This window comes from Astatotilapia calliptera, chromosome 6 (assembly GCF_964374335.1).
Source record: "Astatotilapia calliptera chromosome 6, fAstCal68.1, whole genome shotgun sequence".
Lineage (NCBI taxonomy): Eukaryota > Metazoa > Chordata > Actinopteri > Cichliformes > Cichlidae > Astatotilapia > Astatotilapia calliptera.
In genome coordinates, this window is record NC_137427.1 from 27,540,223 (window position 1) to 27,561,374 (window position 21,152).

The 21,152-nt window shown below is 39.7% G+C and overlaps 1 protein-coding gene across 5 annotated transcripts in view; it reads right to left on the bottom strand.

The window, feature by feature from the left end:
- fbxw7 (F-box and WD repeat domain containing 7) overlaps positions 1 to 21,152 on the bottom strand; it is a 133,151-nt gene that overhangs the window by 104,165 nt on the left and 7,834 nt on the right. The window contains exons 2-4 of one of the 5 annotated variants that reach the window (XM_080302493.1): positions 15,922 to 16,038; positions 10,117 to 10,199; positions 4,869 to 4,946 (exon numbers count right to left, since the gene is read on the bottom strand). The gene's annotated coding sequence lies outside the window, so the exon portion shown is untranslated. The remainder of the gene's footprint in view (positions 1 to 4,868; positions 4,947 to 10,116; positions 10,200 to 15,921; positions 16,039 to 21,152) is intronic. The other 4 variants (XM_080302494.1, XM_080302491.1, XM_080302495.1 and 1 more) reach the window with 4 other exon arrangements.

Genomic DNA, 21,152 nt, shown 5'->3' on the forward strand with positions numbered 1-21,152 from the left:
GCTCAACATAAAAAGGCAAAAACTCCTCCTAGCAGGCAAACGCACAGCTCAGTGACTGTTCTACCATCAGAAATAACGATACATCTTTCTTCTGTAGAAATATTTGTCATTTCAGAGTCAAGTTCCTCCTTGATAACAATTCCATCATTCATGAAAAGAGGAAGAGTGTCACATTATTGCACCCATGCACTGATATTTATACAATAAGCCATCTCGTTACCATCACTCAGGCAATCACCACATATTAAATATGCATATGCTTGTTTTATTGTTTTTGTAAAGGTCACCATAGCAAGCATTCACGTCTGGAACAAAAAGCACCAAGTGGCAATACAAACGACAAAGTTAAACTTGAAAGAAAATCCAATCCCAGACCATCAACCTGAATTATTCAAACTCCCTATCAAATGTCCTTTATCCGGTCCATGAGAGCAGAGCAACAGTTTTAGGAGGAAAGACAACGTTAACATTTGGACATTTGAGTGCCAATCCACACTTTAAAAATGCAGCAGTGAGCCAAGCAAGCCTCAGCTATGTGCTATTACTTTACCTTTAATTCACCAGCGCGTGCATGGGATGAATAATTCATGCCTTGCACCACACTCTTGGCTTTATGGAAGAGTCACCCGTACAGCTCAACGCAGAAAACACATTCACATTAACTGGGAGCAATGTGCTAAACACTTTTTTTTTTTTATTAAGTAAAAAAGGTCACACTTGAATGGAGATCAAGGTAAAAAATGATCAATATTTGCATATCTAAAGTATTGTTTACTATGACTCAAAAAAGGAGGTCTCACAAAAAATACATTTTTCTGATCATCTGACAAGTTTGCCAATGCTGTTTCTTTTGATTGGGAAAGTTTCCGATAGCCAGAAAGGTTTGACGTGCCGAGCAAACATCAAGTTACTCTGAATTTAAAGATTTTTTATATGAAAGTTAGAGCAGGGCGATATGGCCAAAAACATTTATCACGATATATATTTGAAAATTTGCGATAACGATATAACTGACGATATAATTGATGCGAGACAAAATACAACTCCACAACATTACTAGCGCAAAAAGACAACCTTCCATTTATTTTCACTTAAACAAGAAGCTGGTTTTTATGTACATTAAAGCTTTATAAAAATGTAACAGTGCAAATGCAAATTCCTTGCTGAAAGTTTAACCAAAAGGCATTTCCAGTAGAAATGGGCTGACATATCCTGAGCATAACCATGTATAATATCCACTGAAGTTAAAAAGAGGTGCTTTGCAACATTAAACTGCAGTGTGCAGTACGCATTTTTCGGACCGTAAGGTGCACGGGATTATAAGGCACATTAAGCGAAACAAAGCAGTCAGATAAATCAAACTTTATTAAACTCATTCTTCTTGCTTCCTCCACTTCTGTACCATTGATTCATTAATGTTGAATTCTCTGGCAGCGGCTCTATTCCCATGTTGTTGCAGTATATTAATGACTGACCTCATATTGTGGATGGATTATCTCAGTTGTTCTCCTGACTGAAGATTGGTCCTTTTACAGCATCCTGCCATGCGATTGCATTTGTCTCTAACCATGAGGAACCTTAACGTTAACTTTTATAAGTGGGAAAGTGTTAGTGTTCGTCCTCCAGCTTCACTGTTTATGTTATGCTAACATAGCTGTGTCGCTAGCGATCACGTAGCACATCATTATATACCAGCTAGCCCAACTTCAGTAACCCTACAAACGTCACTGCTGTTTAGTTTCCTGTCTTCATTTATGTTGGAAGTGATAGCAGAGCTGTACGTTTGATTTTTTTCAGAAATCTCTCAGTCAGAACATGCTATATCATGCTTAGGTAACTAGCGAAACTAGCGAGCTAACTTCCGCTAGCTTCCTGCTAGCTTCTAACTCCGTTAAATGTAATACATTTTGTTTTCATGGATGCCTGGAAGTTAAACTTCATAGTTACACCTGGTAAAGCAGCAATGCTGATCGTTTTATTAAAGATGAAAGAATTTAGACAGTTTTTAACTCTTAGTGATGCTGCAGTGTTCGTTTGACCTGAAGTATACGGAGTTTAGGACCCAGATTACTCCCAGATTTAAGGGCTTCATCTGTTTCACTCAACAATCGGCCATGTGCGTATGAAAACAAAGGCACTGCGCATGCGCGTTTTACTCATATTCTATCGCGATATTTCATTTTCCTATCGTTGCCTAACATTATACCGGTATTACCGTGAACGGTATAATATGGCCCAGCCCTAATGAAAGTTTAAGTTATAATACTTGATCATTTAAAAACCAGAAAACGCTGACCACCAGATGCTTGGCCTCGGGGACCCTCCACGGGCCGGGCTCCAGGGCGGTGCCCCGGTAACCCCATCCCAGGCAGGGGGAACTGTTCCCTTGATCGTGCACTCACGGGAGTCTTCTGAATGGCTTTTTGTCTGGTCCCTCACCCAGGACCAATTTGTCATGGGAGACCCTACCAGGGGGCAAAAGCCCACGGACAACATAGCCCCTAGGATCCCTGAGACACACAAACCCCTCCACCATGATAAGGTAACAATTCGCGGAGGGCCCTTGTGTCCAGGGGTCTTGTTCTAGAGTGATGGGAGAATGTAGCAGGAGATCAACAGAGGGATTAGTGCAGCGGCTGCAGTGATGCGGACGCTGTACCGGTCCATCGTGGTGAAGAGAGCAGAGTGTAAAAGCGAAGCTCTCAATTTCACGAGCTGTGGGTAGTGACCAAAAGAACGAGATTGCGGATAGAAGCGGCGAAAATGAACTTCCTCCAAAGGGTAGCTGGCCTCTCCCTTAGAGAGAGGGTGAGAAGTTCAGCTACCCGGGAAGGGCTCAGTGTAGAGCTGCTGCTCCTCCACATTGAAAGGAGCCAGTTGAGGGGATTCAGGCATTTGATAAGGATGCCACCTGGGCACCTCCTAGGTGAGGTGTTCCGGGCATATCCCCACTGGGAAGCGGCCCTGAGGCAGACCCAGGACACGCTGGAGAAATTAAATCTCTCGGCTGGCCTGGGAACACCTTGGTGTTCCCCCGGACAAGCTGGAGGAGATGGAGGTCTGGGCTTCTCTGCTTAGGCTGCTGCCCCCACGACCCGGCCTCAGATAAGCGGAAGAAAAGGGATGGATGGATAGCAAATGCAATATAACGGCAGATTTATTTTCCCCTTTCAAACACAAGAAACAATTTGATTTCTCTAAGATTAGTTATGCATGGAAAAAGGTTTTGTTTTATTGTCAACAAAAGTCAATGCACAATAAGTGGTGGATTAGCCATTTAAGCTCCGTGCAACTGTTCACATAGCTGGTTCTTGTGTTTGTGGCCTTTCAAACATGCACTGTCAATAGGGAAGTTGCAAAGTGCCCTTTGATTAACACCACCACCATCTATGCTATAGGGGGAGAATATGCAAATATCAGAATTTGCATAGTTCCCTTTGCCTATCAATTATCATTCCCTCGGTGATCACCTCCAGCCCCCTTCGAACACAAAGTCCTCAGTAATGCTAATCGCTGCTGCACCTGCGCTAATCACAATCTTCCATATGTAGTTTTTCCTGTGCTTGTGGGTTTCTTTCTTCAATATGTAAGAATAGAACAGAACAAATGTTACCCGCCTATATTGCTGCCTCAGCACATACACTGCCTAAGGTACCAAAGAAAAATACTGGTGGAAGCCAGTGATACTGCTCAGTTTCCTAGCCTAGTAGCTACCCCTATGGTATCAATTTCAAAGTCCTTCATCGCCTTGTTCTCAAGTTTTTGCATTTACAAGATTTAGAAAAAACCTGACCTCTGTCCCAGCTTCAAACTCATCCGAGATTTTAGTAGATACAACAATGGTATCAAATTGAAACTACTCCTATGCTTAGGAGTTATTCCATTCACAGACTTGTTTGACGTCCCTTCCCATCAGCCTTTTACAGCTGAAGGGTAAAAACTGATTACTGTGTATTTTGGTAACAAATGGTAGCGTTAATATTGGTTCAGAACTTATAAGCAGACAGACTGAGCAATTTGACTTGTTAACTTGAGCTCTGACCAACTGTAACTTGGACATTTTCACTACCTCAAATATATGTTTAAATATAACACATACATTTTATAATTGAATTTAAATTTTGAGCACTTAAGGTAGAGATGTGACAGTATTCACATCATATCCATAAAGTCTCTTATAGATTCAAAAAGAGAGCCATCTCTAAATCTCAACATTATCCAAGCTTGTAGTCAATAATTTATCCTTCATATTTTCAAATCATTAAATTGTGTTTCCTATAGGCTGAGAACTTATTTATGGTATTTGATAACACCGTGAAGTAGGAATGAACTCACTTGATAACAGACACTTTCATGGGAAATCTGTTGCTAGGAAACAACTGGGCTCAAGCTTACATCCCATCAGCTGCCGACAACAACAAACAGCATAAACTTGAGCCCATTTATAATGTTTGTGGATGTGATTTGCAGCATTTCTGAAAATAAGAAACTGCAAAATGGTCTATACATAAGCAGAGAGGCGACCATAGGCACAGCAGATTTCATAATGTGCTTGTTTATGTTGTTCAGTTTGTCAATGCTGTAACACGCGGCACACGCCATAATTCAGCATTACATATATTTCTGTAACAGTAATTTGTTTTGTTTATCCTTTGTTACACATCTGCAGTAATGTGTGTTTCTATATGTTGATACAAAAAAAAGATTTACTAGAACACACACACACACACACACACACACACACACACTTCTTGTCCCCCCCCCAAAAAACAAACAAACAAACAAAAAAAATAAAAACCACACACACACACACACACACACACACACACACAATGCAGTACACATTTAACCAAGCAGCATTTACTTACAGTTCTCTCTGTGTCTCTTAGTTTAGGCCACAACTGGTCTTCTACCCCTCCAAATCTGACTCCAAGAGCTGATTCTTTCTGTGGACAAAGAGTGAGCAGTCAGTACAGCAATCTGAGGGATTACAGAGTTCACAAGCTACGGGGCTGTCTGGAATATGAGAGAAGAAAACAAGAGTAGTGAGGTAAGAATGATGGGATTTCAATTTCTCCTGCAAACCCCAGACAAAGCACGACAACTCTTCAACAAGGTTTGCCAAAGAACAATTCAACCACCTGGCACAACATACAACACCTGCATCAGCATGTACCGGTGAGTCACCATCATAGATGCGTCAGTTCTTCCCGTCTCGTCCGATGGGAAGTGAACAGAGCTTCTGGCAGCTCCCACAAAAACATGTTACTTTAAAGCTGAACTGAAATTAAAAATGTCTTCAGGAAATCATAGATGTATTGATGCTACAATTACATGGCATGTTTTTTTCCCCCCTCATTTCAAAAAGAAGCTAAAAATATTTTGGGGGGAAACTGCATCTTGGTTTGAAGCCTGTGGTTGGGTGTTTCCTTTGGCCAACATCTGAGAACCAGCATTACCGACACAATCTCTACATGGCACATGTTAGCAAAGTAGCAGCAACAGCTGTTGCTTCAGCCTTCCATCTGTGTGCACACAAGATGAGCTCAGCCACAATACTGACTGTAGGTCACCTGCAGCTTTGCAGTAATCAGAGTACTACAGTCACTGTAGTTGTACATTAAGAAAAGAAGAATAGATTTAGTTTTAGGTTAAAGAGTGAGTAAAATGTTAGTCATTACCTGACTAAATTAATCTGATGAAATAAAACAAAGAGGTAACTGATCCTTCAGACAACTTTTAAAGGAGGCAGCTTAAACGCCTACTGCCCAGACAAGTTGGTCAGCCTCTTTGATGAATGGTAACTGACTTTTTCCTTCCGCTTAGGACCTGCTATGGCAATATCACGGGTCCTAAAAAGACAGACTTTAACTTTAATATTTCATACTGCCCCAGAAATAACACTGCACCATAATAAGTGTTCATAAAGTATATAGGGTAGGGGAGCTTAGCTCTAGGCACAGGTTTGAGGATAGCAAGTAATCACATGGTCAAAACTTAAGTCAGCAAGTATTCTTGCAACCCAAGTACTCAAGACATTACACCATGAGTCAAAGTATGACATGGGGAGAGGGTTGGGCAACAGGATGAATGTGTCAGCTATCAAAATTTAATTTAATTTGTTTAACAAGCCAAAACGAAACAAGAGAGGCGTTTCAATCTGAGAAATTGTTCCTGCTACACTCCCCAGCACACTCCCAGGCTGAGAGCGAAAATGATAGTTCATGTAAATAAAACGAGATATTGACACTGAGTTGTGGGAAATGAACAGCTGCCAAGAGAGGGTTTCCAGCTGTTTGACACTTGATAACTGTGAGACAGAAAGGTTGCAGAGAGACCAGCTTCACGATTCAGGAATCTCACAGCCTTTATCTGTAATGACGTGCAGCATCGAAGTTGCACAGAAGGAAATCATTCACCGTGTAATCATGTCACAGACAGCTACTGTTGGACCTGTTCAGATATGAGAGGTTTTGAGCAACAAAATTCCTATAAATATCAATTTTACACAAAAAGTGATTTCTCCTTCAGGAAAGTGGATTTTGTGAGGAATGCTAAAGGAGAGAGGAGATAATGACATGTGCTCTCTCCCTCTCATGTTTGTTGCACATTACAAAGCAAAGTATGAATATCTGACTGTACGACTATTCTTTGTTTAAAGTGCTAATTTATGAATGATGAAAGTTTATTGCAGACAATGCACTTCTGTTTTTAAGCAGAGCAGCATTTGCAACCATTTATCCACTTTGTGACAGTCAGGAACTTCTGGTAAAGAGGGTCTTACTCTAGAAATCCCTTTGCGATGGTCTCAGTCGCCCATAGGTTGCATGGGAGACCCCAACTTGTGAATAAACATATGTCAACTGCTCATTGAGCTGTAGTAAAACATGGAAGTGCAACTCAAACTGGAAACACAGAACATTCACCTTCAAGGTTTAAAAGGTGCAACTTATTTTCGTGTTTGCAGACAGGTCAGTCGCTTCCATGCAAACTGTGGGCAACAGAAATTTCCCAGCAACCAGCTGGGAAATGGACTTCCCTAGACAGTCTCTAGGTCTGTGTTCAAAGGCATCACCCATACATGCACACAAACAAATAATCAAATATTGTTTAGGGTACAGTTGAGAAAACCACACTTGTAATTTTATTTGTGAGCCAACAAAGTTTGAATGCTCCGTCAAAGGCGCAGTCATGATCTGAACTTCAAAACAAATACCCATTAAATAATGTAAGGTGATCAGACAACAGTTAGTCTACTATTGACAAGAGTGAGGGTGAGTAACAATTTGCACAAAGGTCTGCTACTTCTGTGTAGCCCACGATACAGGTTGCATGTTAGCAAACTCTTGTATTCAGAAACAAATTAAGTTAACCTTTGACTCCATTTAAAAGGGAGTCAGTCCAGAGCTTTCTAGGAAACATTCTGAAAGTTTCTCAGAGTCAATTGAACACAGAGGTCATGGGTGCCTGCAACTTCAAGGCTGTCATACGCATCTAGATGCCAAAGAATATGAGCTCACATGTAAGAATGCAACTGCTGTGTTTCCTGGCCTTCATTCACTCTGACTAACTCTGGTCAAAGTTTGAGACAGACGCACGAGTTATGCAACAGTCTTAAATTGACCAAAACCTCTGAAATACTTCAAAAAATAAATAAATAAAAAGGAAAATGTCCTCACTGAAAATATAAGAAATCATGTTCCAAGTACTTCAATTTGTATGATATAAATTTAAAGGAAACGTCACATCGTCAGTCTCTCTTACATGTTTATGAACTCCACAACTCCTTCATATTACAATGTTATGTTACAAATTAGGAAACATTACAACCACAGCAGCTCCGCGTTCTTACACAAATTTAGATAACTGCATTAGAGGACTCTTCAGAACAGCCTTCATTACTTTTGGATAATCTTCGTAAATTTATGCCACATCAGATTTTGGGAACAAAAACAAAAAACCCAAAAAAAAGTAGATTAAAAACAGCCAAAGTGGGAAAAAAGGAGGCTTAGTTTGTCAGGATGGGCACTTATGACAGTCTGAACTCTTGACTTCATTATGAAACACTGTTGAGACCAAGCAAGGAAATTTAATGAACAATCACTGCTCCACCTTTAAAATCTTAATATAACTTACAGAAATCAACCACCATTACCTGCATGTAACTACTGGCAAATCCAACTTCATACTGCAAACTTAATGCAACTCCTTCCACTCCAATCGATTTCATTTACTGATACTGTACAAAGTCTTCAGTGCACTGACAGGTGTTGAAGGAAAGTCTTTAATTCCTGTTGTGAACTTTGAGCCTAGTGTGATTAACATGTTCTCACACAGCAGCGTGCTACAGACGCACAGAGATTATTAATAAAACGGGTCTAATCTAGTCATACTGGTCCAGGCTTAAGACGTGAATCATTGTGTAGTTGTTCTGCATTTAGTTTCAGTTCCAAGCTTTGTGGTCTACACCAGAGCTTCATTTGGGATATTTATTTAGTGAATGAAAGCCACAGATGATGTCTTAGTGAAAAGCAAAAAGGAAGGAGGTTAAAATAAAAAGGAAAAAAGTCAAACCTACGGGAGGATCTTTAACTTTGCCACATTTACTTCCTCAAACCACATTGGCTTTGGTTATGTGGCAACATATGACTGGCTTTGAACATGTAAGCTGAGATGGATACAGCTCTACTGAAGTCAGTGACAGCATCTGGAGCAGCTGCAAAGTAGCCACTAGTACAAAGAGAATAAAGACAGTTCATAAATCATGGCTGGAATGCAGCCTCATTTCCTATCTGACCCCACCTCCAACAGCAATAGTTTTTTTCCTTCAACTCTAGGAGCTCTCTACACCAAGTAGCTGAGACCTGAACATCCCAATCATGACTTGGCTTATAACTCTAATTGTCTGTAGTTTGCCCCACACAAAGAAACCCCATTCAGAGCAGATGCTGGAAAAAGCAGAACTAATGAGTGGGTAAGATCACGTATGTCTGACCTGACAATTGATGCAGAGCTGATTAATGCTATAACAAAGATAGATGAGTCTGTATGAACCTCGATTTTGGAATTACAGTTTAGTATCTTGCCAGTGCTGCAGAGAAATTGGCCGGAAAGTGGCCATAGATCTTTCTGTAACAGTTAAAGCACTAAAAGCACTCCATGCTGTCAAGAAGAAATGTTTACTCAAGTATAAAATTAAATAAAAACATGCATTAGGATGAGTGCAATAGCTTCATTTGTAATTTGAACAATTAAAGTCAGTGTACAAATGCCACTTTTAAGATGGCACAGAGCACACTGGACAAAACCAACCAGGAGCTGTGCGTCTAAATCTGGCAGGCAGCAGAGAAGTTGCTGATTCACTCAGGAATGCTGGTTCCAGTCACACAGACCTAGAGACTGGTCAGCAATCATATGGCAACCAGTGGGGATCATGTTCTGTAACTGGTTGGTGAGCAGTTGCTGGTTGTTTCTTTCAGTCAATGGATGAAATCACAAAAAGGGTGCTGCACCACAAACCACCTTGCATTTGCTTTGGTTGACAGTTTACATGGAAGATGCCGATTTGTCTGCAAACACCAACTACTTTGAAGGTGAAGAGTGTCAGTTTCCCGTTTGACTTCACTTTTCTCCAAGTTTCACTAATAGCTCAGAAACACACAGTGCCCAGAGCATGTGGTACAACTGGTCTGTGGGCTACTCTTACTTAGTTCTTCACCGCAAATACTCATGGACACAACCATAAACCAAGAGAGAGAGAACATATGCAATGCTACAACCTTTCCATTGAGTATCAAGAGCATATTCAAACATGAATAAGACACAATTCCCTAACTAAATTTGCTAGATTACCATTATAGGAGGAAACACCATTTTCATCCTCCAGTTCAACATTAAAAAATATTGGCTGTCGCCAGTGCTACCACTCAGCCTCCTAGTAGACACACGTATGGTATAAATTTGAGAATCCTAGGTGACTTTCTTCTTCAGTCATCGCATTTGGTCATTTTGCAAAAACTTGACTTCTGACCTCAAGATACAGATTGCTGAAATTTGAACACATCTAAGATTTTTAATAGATATACTCTTGTTATCAATTTAAAAATACTACGTCACCTCTTTACTGAGTTATCGTATTCAGAAACTTGTCCACGCTGCCTGCCAGCCTGCTAGGAGGGGTGGTGCCAATACCCCATCAGCTGTGGGGAGAAAAATAAAAAAATAAAAATCACAAAAGTGAATGGAATACAGCTTGTGTCATTCCAAGGTGCATTACATCAGTATTCACCCTGTACTGAGGAAAATATGTTGCGGTAAGTTTACTCTGAATTTCTTTTTAGCTGTGGTTAGGTGGATGTCAGTCTATGTTACAGCAGCTATGTCAAGCTCAATTCCTTGAGGGTCAACTTTTTGATATGTCCATAGTCCAACATGAATTAAATGGCTAAACTGCCACCTCAGCATGCAGTCAAGTACTACAGAGTCTTGCTAATGACCTAATGATTTTATTCTGGTGTGTTGCGGTGAAGACGCGGTTAATAGTTTCAGGACACTGGGCGTCGAGGATTGGAGCGGTTTTCCTCCTGCCCCCAGTTTGATTAAACTAGAATCACATCATATTTTCGGCACTACATTGTAGTGAGACAAGTTTGTGGGTGTTGTGTCCGCAGCTTTGGCTGTCCTTTTAACCTCTTGCTGGTTAGCTAGCGTGAGCTATAAGCTAACAGCTAGCCTGGTTAATGAAGCTAGAGTTCCATGCACATGTAAAGACAGCTCATCTCTACTGCTTTAACTGTTAAATCGGAAGGCAATACTGCGGTTGACAGGGTTTATTATGTGAAACAGCAGCTTGTTTAGTTTAAACATCCTGCGTTAGGAGGCTAGCTTCATCCGTCTCCCCTCCCTTGTGGTTGGAAGGGACAGGGTTTCATCTTTTGGCAGCCATGCAGACTGAGCTGTTTGCGTTCTCAGGACAGCCATGCAGAGATTAGTGGCTACATTGCAGCCCCAGTCACAGCTTTCATCACCGTCTTTCTCGTCTTTCCCCGGAGTAACAGCCAAACAGTGCGAGGAGGACCTATTGGCTAGCACTGCAATAGAACGTATGTGCAATAGAAATAAGAATATACGTTCTTATTTTAAACTTAATCTGGAATTCATTGCAAACTGTTTGCGTGGGATATGAATGATAAGATTGTTTTTCCAATAAGAGTTAGTAAAAACATCTCCAGTGTGATCAAATTTTCATGCCAAACATCTGCAGCTTGGGAGTCTATACAGCACTATGATGCCCAGACTTAATTCTTTTGAAAACCATACATCTTTCCACAGGTCTGAACTTCATCAGACGCCAACTAGGCACAGAGCTGGATGAGGCCAGCTATCTGATCAAGATGACTTCTTTAGATCCATGGGGTCAGGAAAGCCAGAAGCATTGGAGCTGGAGAGCTACCATTCATGTCCAATTGCTGGAGGTGTGGATCTATTGCATAGCTTTCCTCACATCAAGAAGCTGTCAATCAAAATCAATACAGTTCTTGCTGCATCTAGAGCTTGTGAAGGACTCTTTAGTCAGGCAGGACTCCTCGTTCACTGCTAAACAGTTACAGCTTCACAGCAAGAACCTTTAGAGCAAACTGCTGCTGAAGCGTAACCATCATTTTACTGAGTGAAGAAATGGCACGTTTTTGCTAAATATACAGAAAAAGATGCACAACCACACAATTTATGGTAAAAGTGAGCTGCCTTGTATATACACATATGTTGAAGTTGTGTCGTTCTAATGTTTTCTGAGGCTGCTGTACCATTTAGAGTAAAAGTGAATATAAGTATACAGTATATCTTGTCACTGGAAATGGTTTGCACTGTTCATATATTTATATTATTTACTGTATGTATTGGTTAAAAAAGCTTTGTTGTGAAAAACTTAATCTGGAAATTAGAATTGTTGTGCCTTAATTTTTTTACATATGTTCTTTTTGGTCTATAAAGCTCTGAATGGTTTAGGACCAAAATACATCAGTGACCTCCTGACCCAGTATGAACCTTCCAGATCCCTCAGGTCACCTGGATCCGGTTTTTTATCAGTTCCCAGAGTCAGAACCAGACACGGAGAAGATGCATTCAGCTTTTATGCTCCATATATCTGGAACAAACTCTCAGAACTATTGATTTTATCTACTGTTCCTTTTTTTTTTTTTCATTTTAAATCATGCTTTTTATTTGTTTTTATTTTTTAGAGTCTCTGTACAGCACTTTGAACCACATTGTTGTTGAATTGTGCTATATAAATAAACTTGCCTTTTTGAAAATACTACAGTGCATATTTATTCATTTGTTTGTCTAATAGCATTTATTTAAAAAATAAATCAGACATTACAAATAGTTACTCGCTACTTGAGTAGTCTTTTCACCAACTACTTTTTTACTCCTACTTAAGTAACTTTTTGGACGACTACTTTTCACTTTTACTTGAGTAAAAATATTTTAAAGTAATGCTACTCTTGAGTAATTTTTGGATACTGGACCCACCTGTTACCCTGTAGATAAAAGTCATCCACCAACAAACTAGACAGAAAAGAAATGATCCTAGGTAAAACTTGGAAAAGACCACTTTTTTTTTTTCTTAAGTGAATTTTGGTCAATTTTGATCCACAGCACAGTGTTACATTGACCTAAAATGATAGTTCAGCTTCAGCTGTATTGTAAATACTTAAGTGTAAATGAGCTTCCAATAGCTAAAAATAATGAGCAATCATTTAAACTTACAAACAGCAAGCATGTAAATGTCAGTGAGAGAACTGGCAGGTTATCAAGTTATTCCTGTGGTTATCATCGTATAATTTAAAGGATGAATTTAGAGGATGATCAATTTTCATGGAACCAAAAAGCATATGCCAGAGTAAAATGTCACAACAGCAGCAGAAGCTGCTGCTATTTCCCTGCACCACCTGCCCCTTTTGCTGTGAATGCAGATACAACCTTTAATTTACAGTAGATCTCATTAGAGGTTAGACTAGAATTTAAATGTATTCCTCTCTCCATCCTTCTCCCCACCAGTGCCATAATGTTACATGCTTTTCATATACTTGGTAGGATTTCATCTGGCTCCTGATTACATAAATGCATGCTTGTATAACAGTCTTGTATCTGCAAAGGCCATGTGTATCAGAGCAATCAACAAGCTGACAGAGATGTTCTTGGAGTGAGAGGTGTTTCATCCCAGAGGAAATCATGAGAAACCTGAACAGCACTGTGCCGCTACCATGGAAACATTGATAGGCCAACAGATGCCATGACTAAGTATTAGCATACACTAACACTGAGTGGTCAACCATATTCTTATATGTGCGGCGCTTTATATATTAGGGGTGCAACGATACACAAAATTCACGGTTCGGTTCAATACTTTGGTGTCACGGTTCGATATTTTTTTTCGATACAAAAAAAAAAAAAATGTTCATGCCTTTTTAATTTGTCATTTATTAAAATTATAAATATATATTTTAACTCAAAAGTACAGTGTTTAAATTTAATGTTGCTGAAACAACAAAGTAATAAAAAAAATAAATCTGATGGAGAAATCACTCATCTTTGGAAAAGAGTTTATCACAGAGAAATGGCTCTTTCCAAAATAAAAGCTATACTATACGCTTCTTCTGGGCTATATTCTCAGCAGCATATTAAACATATCAGGTCCCCATAAGGAGAATCATGTGCTAACGGCTGTCTAAATGACTCGGGTAAAGTTAGTAGCATGCGTGCTTGTTGTTTTTGTCTGCTTCCACTTGTCTTTGCACTAGGATGATGTGCAGTCATATTCGTTGTGTGTCAGCGTAAATCTCGTTGAAATGACGTTAACGCCACAACACGGCAAATCTCCGTTAACGAGCTACCGCGGATCGCCCCGTGCATGGGGCTGGACGGCCAACACGTTAACGGCTAACTGCGCTAACACACTAGTTCCCACCCATGTAACTGAGCATTGCGTGGCACATCCAACATACTGTTTTACTTTAGTCCATGACGCGCTTACCTTCAGGGTCATACGTCACATGAAAACCAAAATAGTTCCAAACGCCAGATCTGAATGAGGGTGGGGGAGGTTCAATTTGCCATGTTGCAAGGAGAGCTTAACTTCTGTGTCGCTAGCTTGCCCTGCGCTCAGTGAATCTGCGTTCGACTACTCCGCCTAGGCTGCACTGTCGAGCGCAGATCCACTGAGCGTTCAACACAGAAAGCATCGTCGGAAGAAAAGTTGATAAAATAAATTTAAAATTTTGTATTGTTCGATACATATGCGTACCGAACCGAAAGCACTGTATCGAACGGTTCAATATCGATACGAGTATCATTGCACCCCTAATAAATATGTAGAACGGGATGCCGCAGTAGTTAAATGAAGTGAAGTGTCTAAAACACCATCCCTCACTCCTCACCTATTTTAACTGTGAGCTTGACTAGCAATCACTTTAAGGAAAGATGAGATGGGAGTTTAATTTAAACAGCTACAATCTAATTAATTGACGTTAAGCGGTACACCCGCAAGTACTGAAAGCAACTAGCTGGCTTTTGTACTCTACCTGTAACAGGTGATTAGCTGGAAGCCCGTGTGCATCTGTCAGTGATGCTGCTGGTGGAGCCCAAAGTATTTATATAAATAGAACACAAAGAATATTTACATAAATATAAACTCCTCCTACTATATAAATAAATTCAACACCACAGATGCTCAGGATGATTATGCAAACCACTATTTTCAGGTAGACGAACTTCCAGTCCCCACTAAAGTATACCTTTACTTTAACCCCTGTAGCTAATTTTAAAACTATTATATAGCATTTACACAGCTCAGCCCAAAAGAGACAAAAATGTAAAAATAAAAAATAAAAATAAAAATCAGGGGGGAAAAAAATATATATATATGTATCAGAGAAAAGGGAAAGACAAAAACAAATGTCAACCACTGAATCATACGTTGAACTGTTGCAACAAGTAGTTAATTGACAGGTCAATTAATGAGAAATACAGCTGTGATAATTTTGTGAGGCCGTTTCATTATTAACGAATAGCTTTCAAACAAAGAAAACATGTAAAGACTGGGCTTTTGGAAACGATAGTCCACATATTTACTTTTTTCCTATATTTGCAATAAATGGATAAGAAAATGACCTGGAGATGAACAGATACTGAAAACTACTCAAAGCCATAAAGGAATGCTAAAATAGTTTCGTAGGGTGGCTTATAATACAGTGATCATGTTTCAGTATAAAAAGATTTGGTTGGATTTGTCAGTTTCTTTCTCAGGGAAAAAAAAAAAAAAAAAAACTTGACTGTGGGCCAAGGGTGAACAAAATACATTATTTAAATACAGGTGTCAACAGCAAAACAATCTCTCTCTCAAAGTATTCAAAACCATGTTACACTTACGAACCCCATTACATAAGTGCACATATGACCAGATATTCACCTGCCATTTACCTATCGGCTAATACGGCCAGGATTACAGTCCCTTGGAAACAGACAACTGCTACCACCATGGATACCTAGTTTTTCTTATTGTACTCCCTAATCTAGTAGAACAACACATGCCAACATGTCTCATGCACATTCACTGGCGACCCTAGTCGCCAGTGAATATACAGGAATATATTGGACTACAACTCCTCTATATTAACAACATATCTTCTCCTTTTAAAGTTTCATCACTGCATGAATATGTTTCAAGCCAACAATGCATTTCAAATAGAAGTGGGCATTTAAACCTTATGCTCTGCACAACAGTTAAAAATTTAAATCATTCATACTGGAGAGGAGGACAAAAAAACATAAAAGTCAGTAAAGAAGTAAAAAACAACAGTTTTCTAAAGAAAAGAAAATCTGTCAGTCAATGGATTGCGTAGTAGCTCTGGAAAAGCTTGCCTGTGCTTGAGGGGCAGGGGGTACAATGTGTTATCTGCAGCGCCACAGACCTTCCTCCTTTGAAGTGTTGCTGAACCACCGACTGCGCCAGGGACAGTGAAGGTGGAAGGCAGGAGGCTGGAAGGGGGGGTATAGAAACCAACAAAGTGAGGTACAGAAAACATCAGATGCACAAACAGTTTAACTTGTGATGTACTACATGCACCTCAGAGACTATTTACACTGTTATTTCTGAAGCAGAGCAAAGGAAATTCACATGATTATTTTTCCTCTCCTTTTTCAAGGTCCTGTTTGGGGCAGCCGTGTTTCCTTTGGCGAGTAATGAAGAAAGCATATGGTGGCCATGTGTTGAACGATTGGCTGCGAGGTTGGAGAGGGGAAGTACATGGGACGAGCTGGATGGCAAGGAAAGTGAATCGACTGACTGTTCTGCCTGTTCCCTCTGTTCACCGAAACTCTCCCTCAAGGATTATCCTCTCTAATAGACTTAAAGGCACTTTAACTGAGCTGCCAGCTGCCTGCGTCCCTGGTGGAAAGCAACCCAGGTCAAGTCTGAGGGAGGATATCCTACCATGACAATGCAACACATTCCTAGAGTGCCTCAAACTTGCATCAAAGTAAAATAAATGTAACCACTCGTACCAAATACTGAAAGTAAATTAAATATTTAGTAGAACAGAAAAACAGCCTTACTTCACATTCAACGCAAACACATACAAGAGCTTGAAGACTAACAGCTGCAACGACAATGCCACTCACGACCATCATGAGATGTGAACCTTGGGCAATGTTACAATATGTATTCTTAAAATATGTGTATAGAAGAAGAAAAAATTCACACTGTTAAAGTATTACAGAGCTACAGTAAGTGTGACCAGAGCTTAAGCAGCTACACACTCCACACCTACTTTTTTGATAAACAGTAAATAATTCATCCATGAGGAGGAAAATGTGGGCCAGAGAGCTGTAATCTGCATAACTCTGAATTTCACTGCAGAGTTTTAAGGCAATTTCTGTGTCACACACTGCCATGGAAAAAGAAACGACTTTGATTAAATGTATTGAAATCACACACACAAAATAACTTAAAACCGCAGATTGTTATGTTGTGTTGGTGTCATGTAGAACCCACATCATATAGAAACGCCAACAATAAACACCACATTTATGGCGAAACTAAGATTTACTGTTCTCAGCCAATGTGGGAAACTGCAAGATGTGAGGTCTGTGCCAAGTGAAGACAGCAGCAAAAGACAAGCGCAGGATTCTGCAATAAACTCAGCTCTTTTGTTAGGAAAAAGAAAATGAATAATTAGGTCAAGGCTTCTCTGTTGTGGTCCACAGGGAATAGAGACCTGTTGATTTTCTTTCATGACATCTAATCATGGACTAATTTAGACACAACCTGCATTCCTTTGTTGAGTTTATTCATTCTGACCTCTTTTTGGGCTGATGAAATGCCAGCTTATTATGAAACAGTAGCTATTCAACAGTTGTAGGCCTACGGCAATATGAGGATGCTCAATGTCTGAAACATTTCATTTTTGTCTAGAACGTCAAAACAATTGTAATAAAAAGGTCAGTATATCTACCTTTTAACTAATAGGTCATTAACCTACAGGGAAGCCTGCCAAACTGTATGACTGTTCCACAAACAAATCACTCAGTATGACCAATTAATCTTTAAAATACTGTATTATGTATTTAAAAACAAAAACCCAGCTGTGATGCTCAGGATATTATCCTATTTCAGTAATGTGTAAAATGCTCATTTTGCTGAGGGATAGATGCTCAATTAATTAACCAATAGCTCTAACCAATGAACTTCAGTCTCTGAGCAGGAAGATAAAATATTCTTTTCACGCTACATTTTATAAATATTAGCAGAGAGCCACTAATCACAGAAGTTTAGCCAGATTTCTGAACCCGTTCCAAAGTGAAGTGCTGTGAAACTAGTTCAAACAAATCCAGGACTTTGCACAAACTACTCCCTCCCAAATTTTATTGTAAAGTTCTCTAAATTTTAGTTTTCAGTTACTACAGCAGGACATGATTGAGAGCACTCTAGTTCATGTAAGTCAAGTCGAGACTTGCAGTAACACAATGTGAACAAGGAACAGACACAAACTACGTGAGCAGAAGTGCCTGACTTCATGACTTCAACACAGGCTTGGTGATGTGGCACAGAGGTCTGGCCAGGTCCTCTTGGACCATGAGACATCGGGAGACCTCTGACCAGGCATGTAAGGGAAGCCTCCATTCACAAAGGCAGACGTTTCCATGCCAACAGCAAAGAGGCCTTTCAAACAGGTTTTGTGCTGCACCTCTGCTGCAGTCTCAGAGAAGGACCGGTGGGCATTTGAGAGGAAATGGGTTGTGGGAGGCAGTGAAGAGATGCAATTGTGTTAAGGTGAGATGGAAAAGGACTGAACAAAATGACCCACAGCCTGAAGGCATTTTGTGATGGGAAATTACAAAAGAAAAGGCTAGACGGCTCAAATCACTTTTGTCCCTTTTAAACGTATGAAGACATAGGAACATCGGTGGCTTTATCAATCTGTCAAAGTGACGGCATTCTGTCAGTCCGCCAGCAGACCCACAATATTGCCAGAACAAGCCGCAGTACCCAAATCAATGTGTGGTATGAGTGAAATTTGACAATACAAGTGCTGTATAATCCATTACTGGGTTTAGGCTGTATATTCCAGCCCCAGCAGCCTGCCTAACTTTAGTTGACTCCCATAACAGGCTCAAGCATAGTGGGAGGTTTAGACACAATAGAAACAAAAAGGTTCAACAGCCAAGTAAGCTAATGTTTATTATTAGCATGCTGCCATGAATATTTTCCCCATATTTTTCAAATGAAAAACAAATATTTAAAAAAAATAATAACTATACACAACACTAAAACCATTTTATCTGGTCAAATGACAGCCATCCACGTATGTCTACTAATTACCATCTTTCCCCATTTCCCCAGTGTTGACAGGGTTAATATATCCTAAAGTTCTTATAATATCATATTACCCTAACAGAGCACTTCACTCTCATACTTCAGGCTTACTTGTGGTTTCTAAAAGTAGAATGGGTGGCAGAGCCTTCAGGCCCTTCACCTCAGGAAACAGCTCCCAGTTTGGATTCCTCTTTGATAAAGACTATAGTTGATGCTCATTTAGGTGACCCTGAACTATCCCTTAATTATGCTGCTACAGACACAGCCTGCAGGATTTCATGTGACGCACTAAGCACTACTATTCCACTCACCTCTTTTCATTCATCATACATTTATATCCTCCTGAGAACTGAGGAAAAGAGATTCTTCCGATTGAACGTTTTGATTTCCTTCCTCTTTGGAGCTAAAAGAGGCCACCCAAACGCATGAGATATCAATGGAAAGGATGTTCTCTATTTAGCACAACAAGACTTATTAAGGTAGCTCAAATAAGTCAAAATATATAGACCAAAAAACATCCAAAAATGTCCATTGCACAGGCCACAAATGAAAAGGCTGGTTCTCAGGAGGATATACCATTGCAGCATGTCATTATATTTGTGTCTTGTCTCTCCCTTAGTCTAGTCTCCTGTTCACCTGCCCCTGCCCCTCGAAGAGCCTGGTTCTTCTGGAGATTTCTTCCTTTTAAAAAGGGAGCTTTTCCTTCCAACTATCATAAAGTCCTTGCTCACAGGGGATTGATTGTTTGATTGTAGGGTCTTTACCTTTTAGTATAAAAATTTGGTCCTATATAAATGAGCTGAACTGAAAAAGTTTCCTGGCAGAAACTGCATTGTAGCAGACTTTTCATACCATGGAGGCTCTATGTTTCGCTAGTAACTCTGATTATGAAAACTACTTCTATGTGTAGTGAGGCATTATAGATCCACATTTAGTAAAAGTTACTTATTGAAAGTTCAGGTCTTCAATAGGGACTTATAAACTGTGACTATGTGGTGCCTTGTGTGCCTGAAGTGACATACACACGCCACGTCAATGGAAAAGAAAAAAAAAATATTTATTTATATATATATATATATATATATATATATATATATATATATATATATATATATATATATATATATATATATATACACACACACACACACATATATAATTGATGTGGAGATAATTTTTAAGATTATAACAAATCTGTAAAGTTACAACTGTTACAATTATGTAAATCTGAGCGACTCACTTTCAAAAAGCTCGTGAAAAGATACTGCTGTAAATTCTCACCTGTGCACAAGCATACACGTGCACTTTGTTCCAGGGTGCTGGCAAAGTCTGATCTGGCTGCCTCTAACACTTTCTTTTCACATGCACTTTCATCAAAACGTTTAAGGGGGTATAGTGCATGTGTGAAAAGTGCTCATTTGTGTTTATGTAAAACTTGCTCCTCTAGTTTCAGCTCCAGCACGTAACCAGTACATAGATATTTAGTACGTAGCCATCAATTGGGTGTGAAAGCAGCTCACTGTTCGAGTTGTGCCTGATCAACACTTCAAAGAAGAAATAAAGTATTCCTTCTCAGAGGACAAAGACAAAGAGATGCTATTTGTACTTTCATATCTTTGGCTGTTGATAATATGCTCTGCTGCAGTATAATTGTGGACCCTAATATATCCACTCTTGACTTTTGTCCCAGACTGCCACTTTCTTCTGTCCCTGCACTGTGTCACCTAGTGTTCAAAACACAGCCCACATCAAAGCAAAATGCCTGGGAGATTTCTCCCCATGTTCATTACCCAGCTCAGAGCTACATGGCACAGCACTGAATTATTAACATACTCCTTGCGCCTCACAGATACTGAGCAAACGGGCCGTTTACAAGCACAGAATAAACCCATACTTTGCTCTTAAGGCTCCAGTAAATCCTCAGAGTAACTCAAACTGATAAAGCAAGCATTTAGAAGAGAGCATTTTTAAAAGGCACAAAACAGAGGATGGTATCACACTGCTAACGACAAAGTTACAGATGATGGAGGTATGCAATAAGCCGAGAAAGAGAATTCAAATATTATAACTATTACATTCTTCATGAGTATAGGAGGAAGAGAAAATGTGCGTCTGATAGCGTAAGATAAGATAGCTAGGGAAGGCCTGAAGCTGTGAATTAGATAGGTTTCATAGATATCATGCGGGGATGTCGTGGCATTGACATCATGGTCATATTACTATAATGATCGTATCATATATACACATACATAGGGCTGGGCGATATGACCCAAAATTC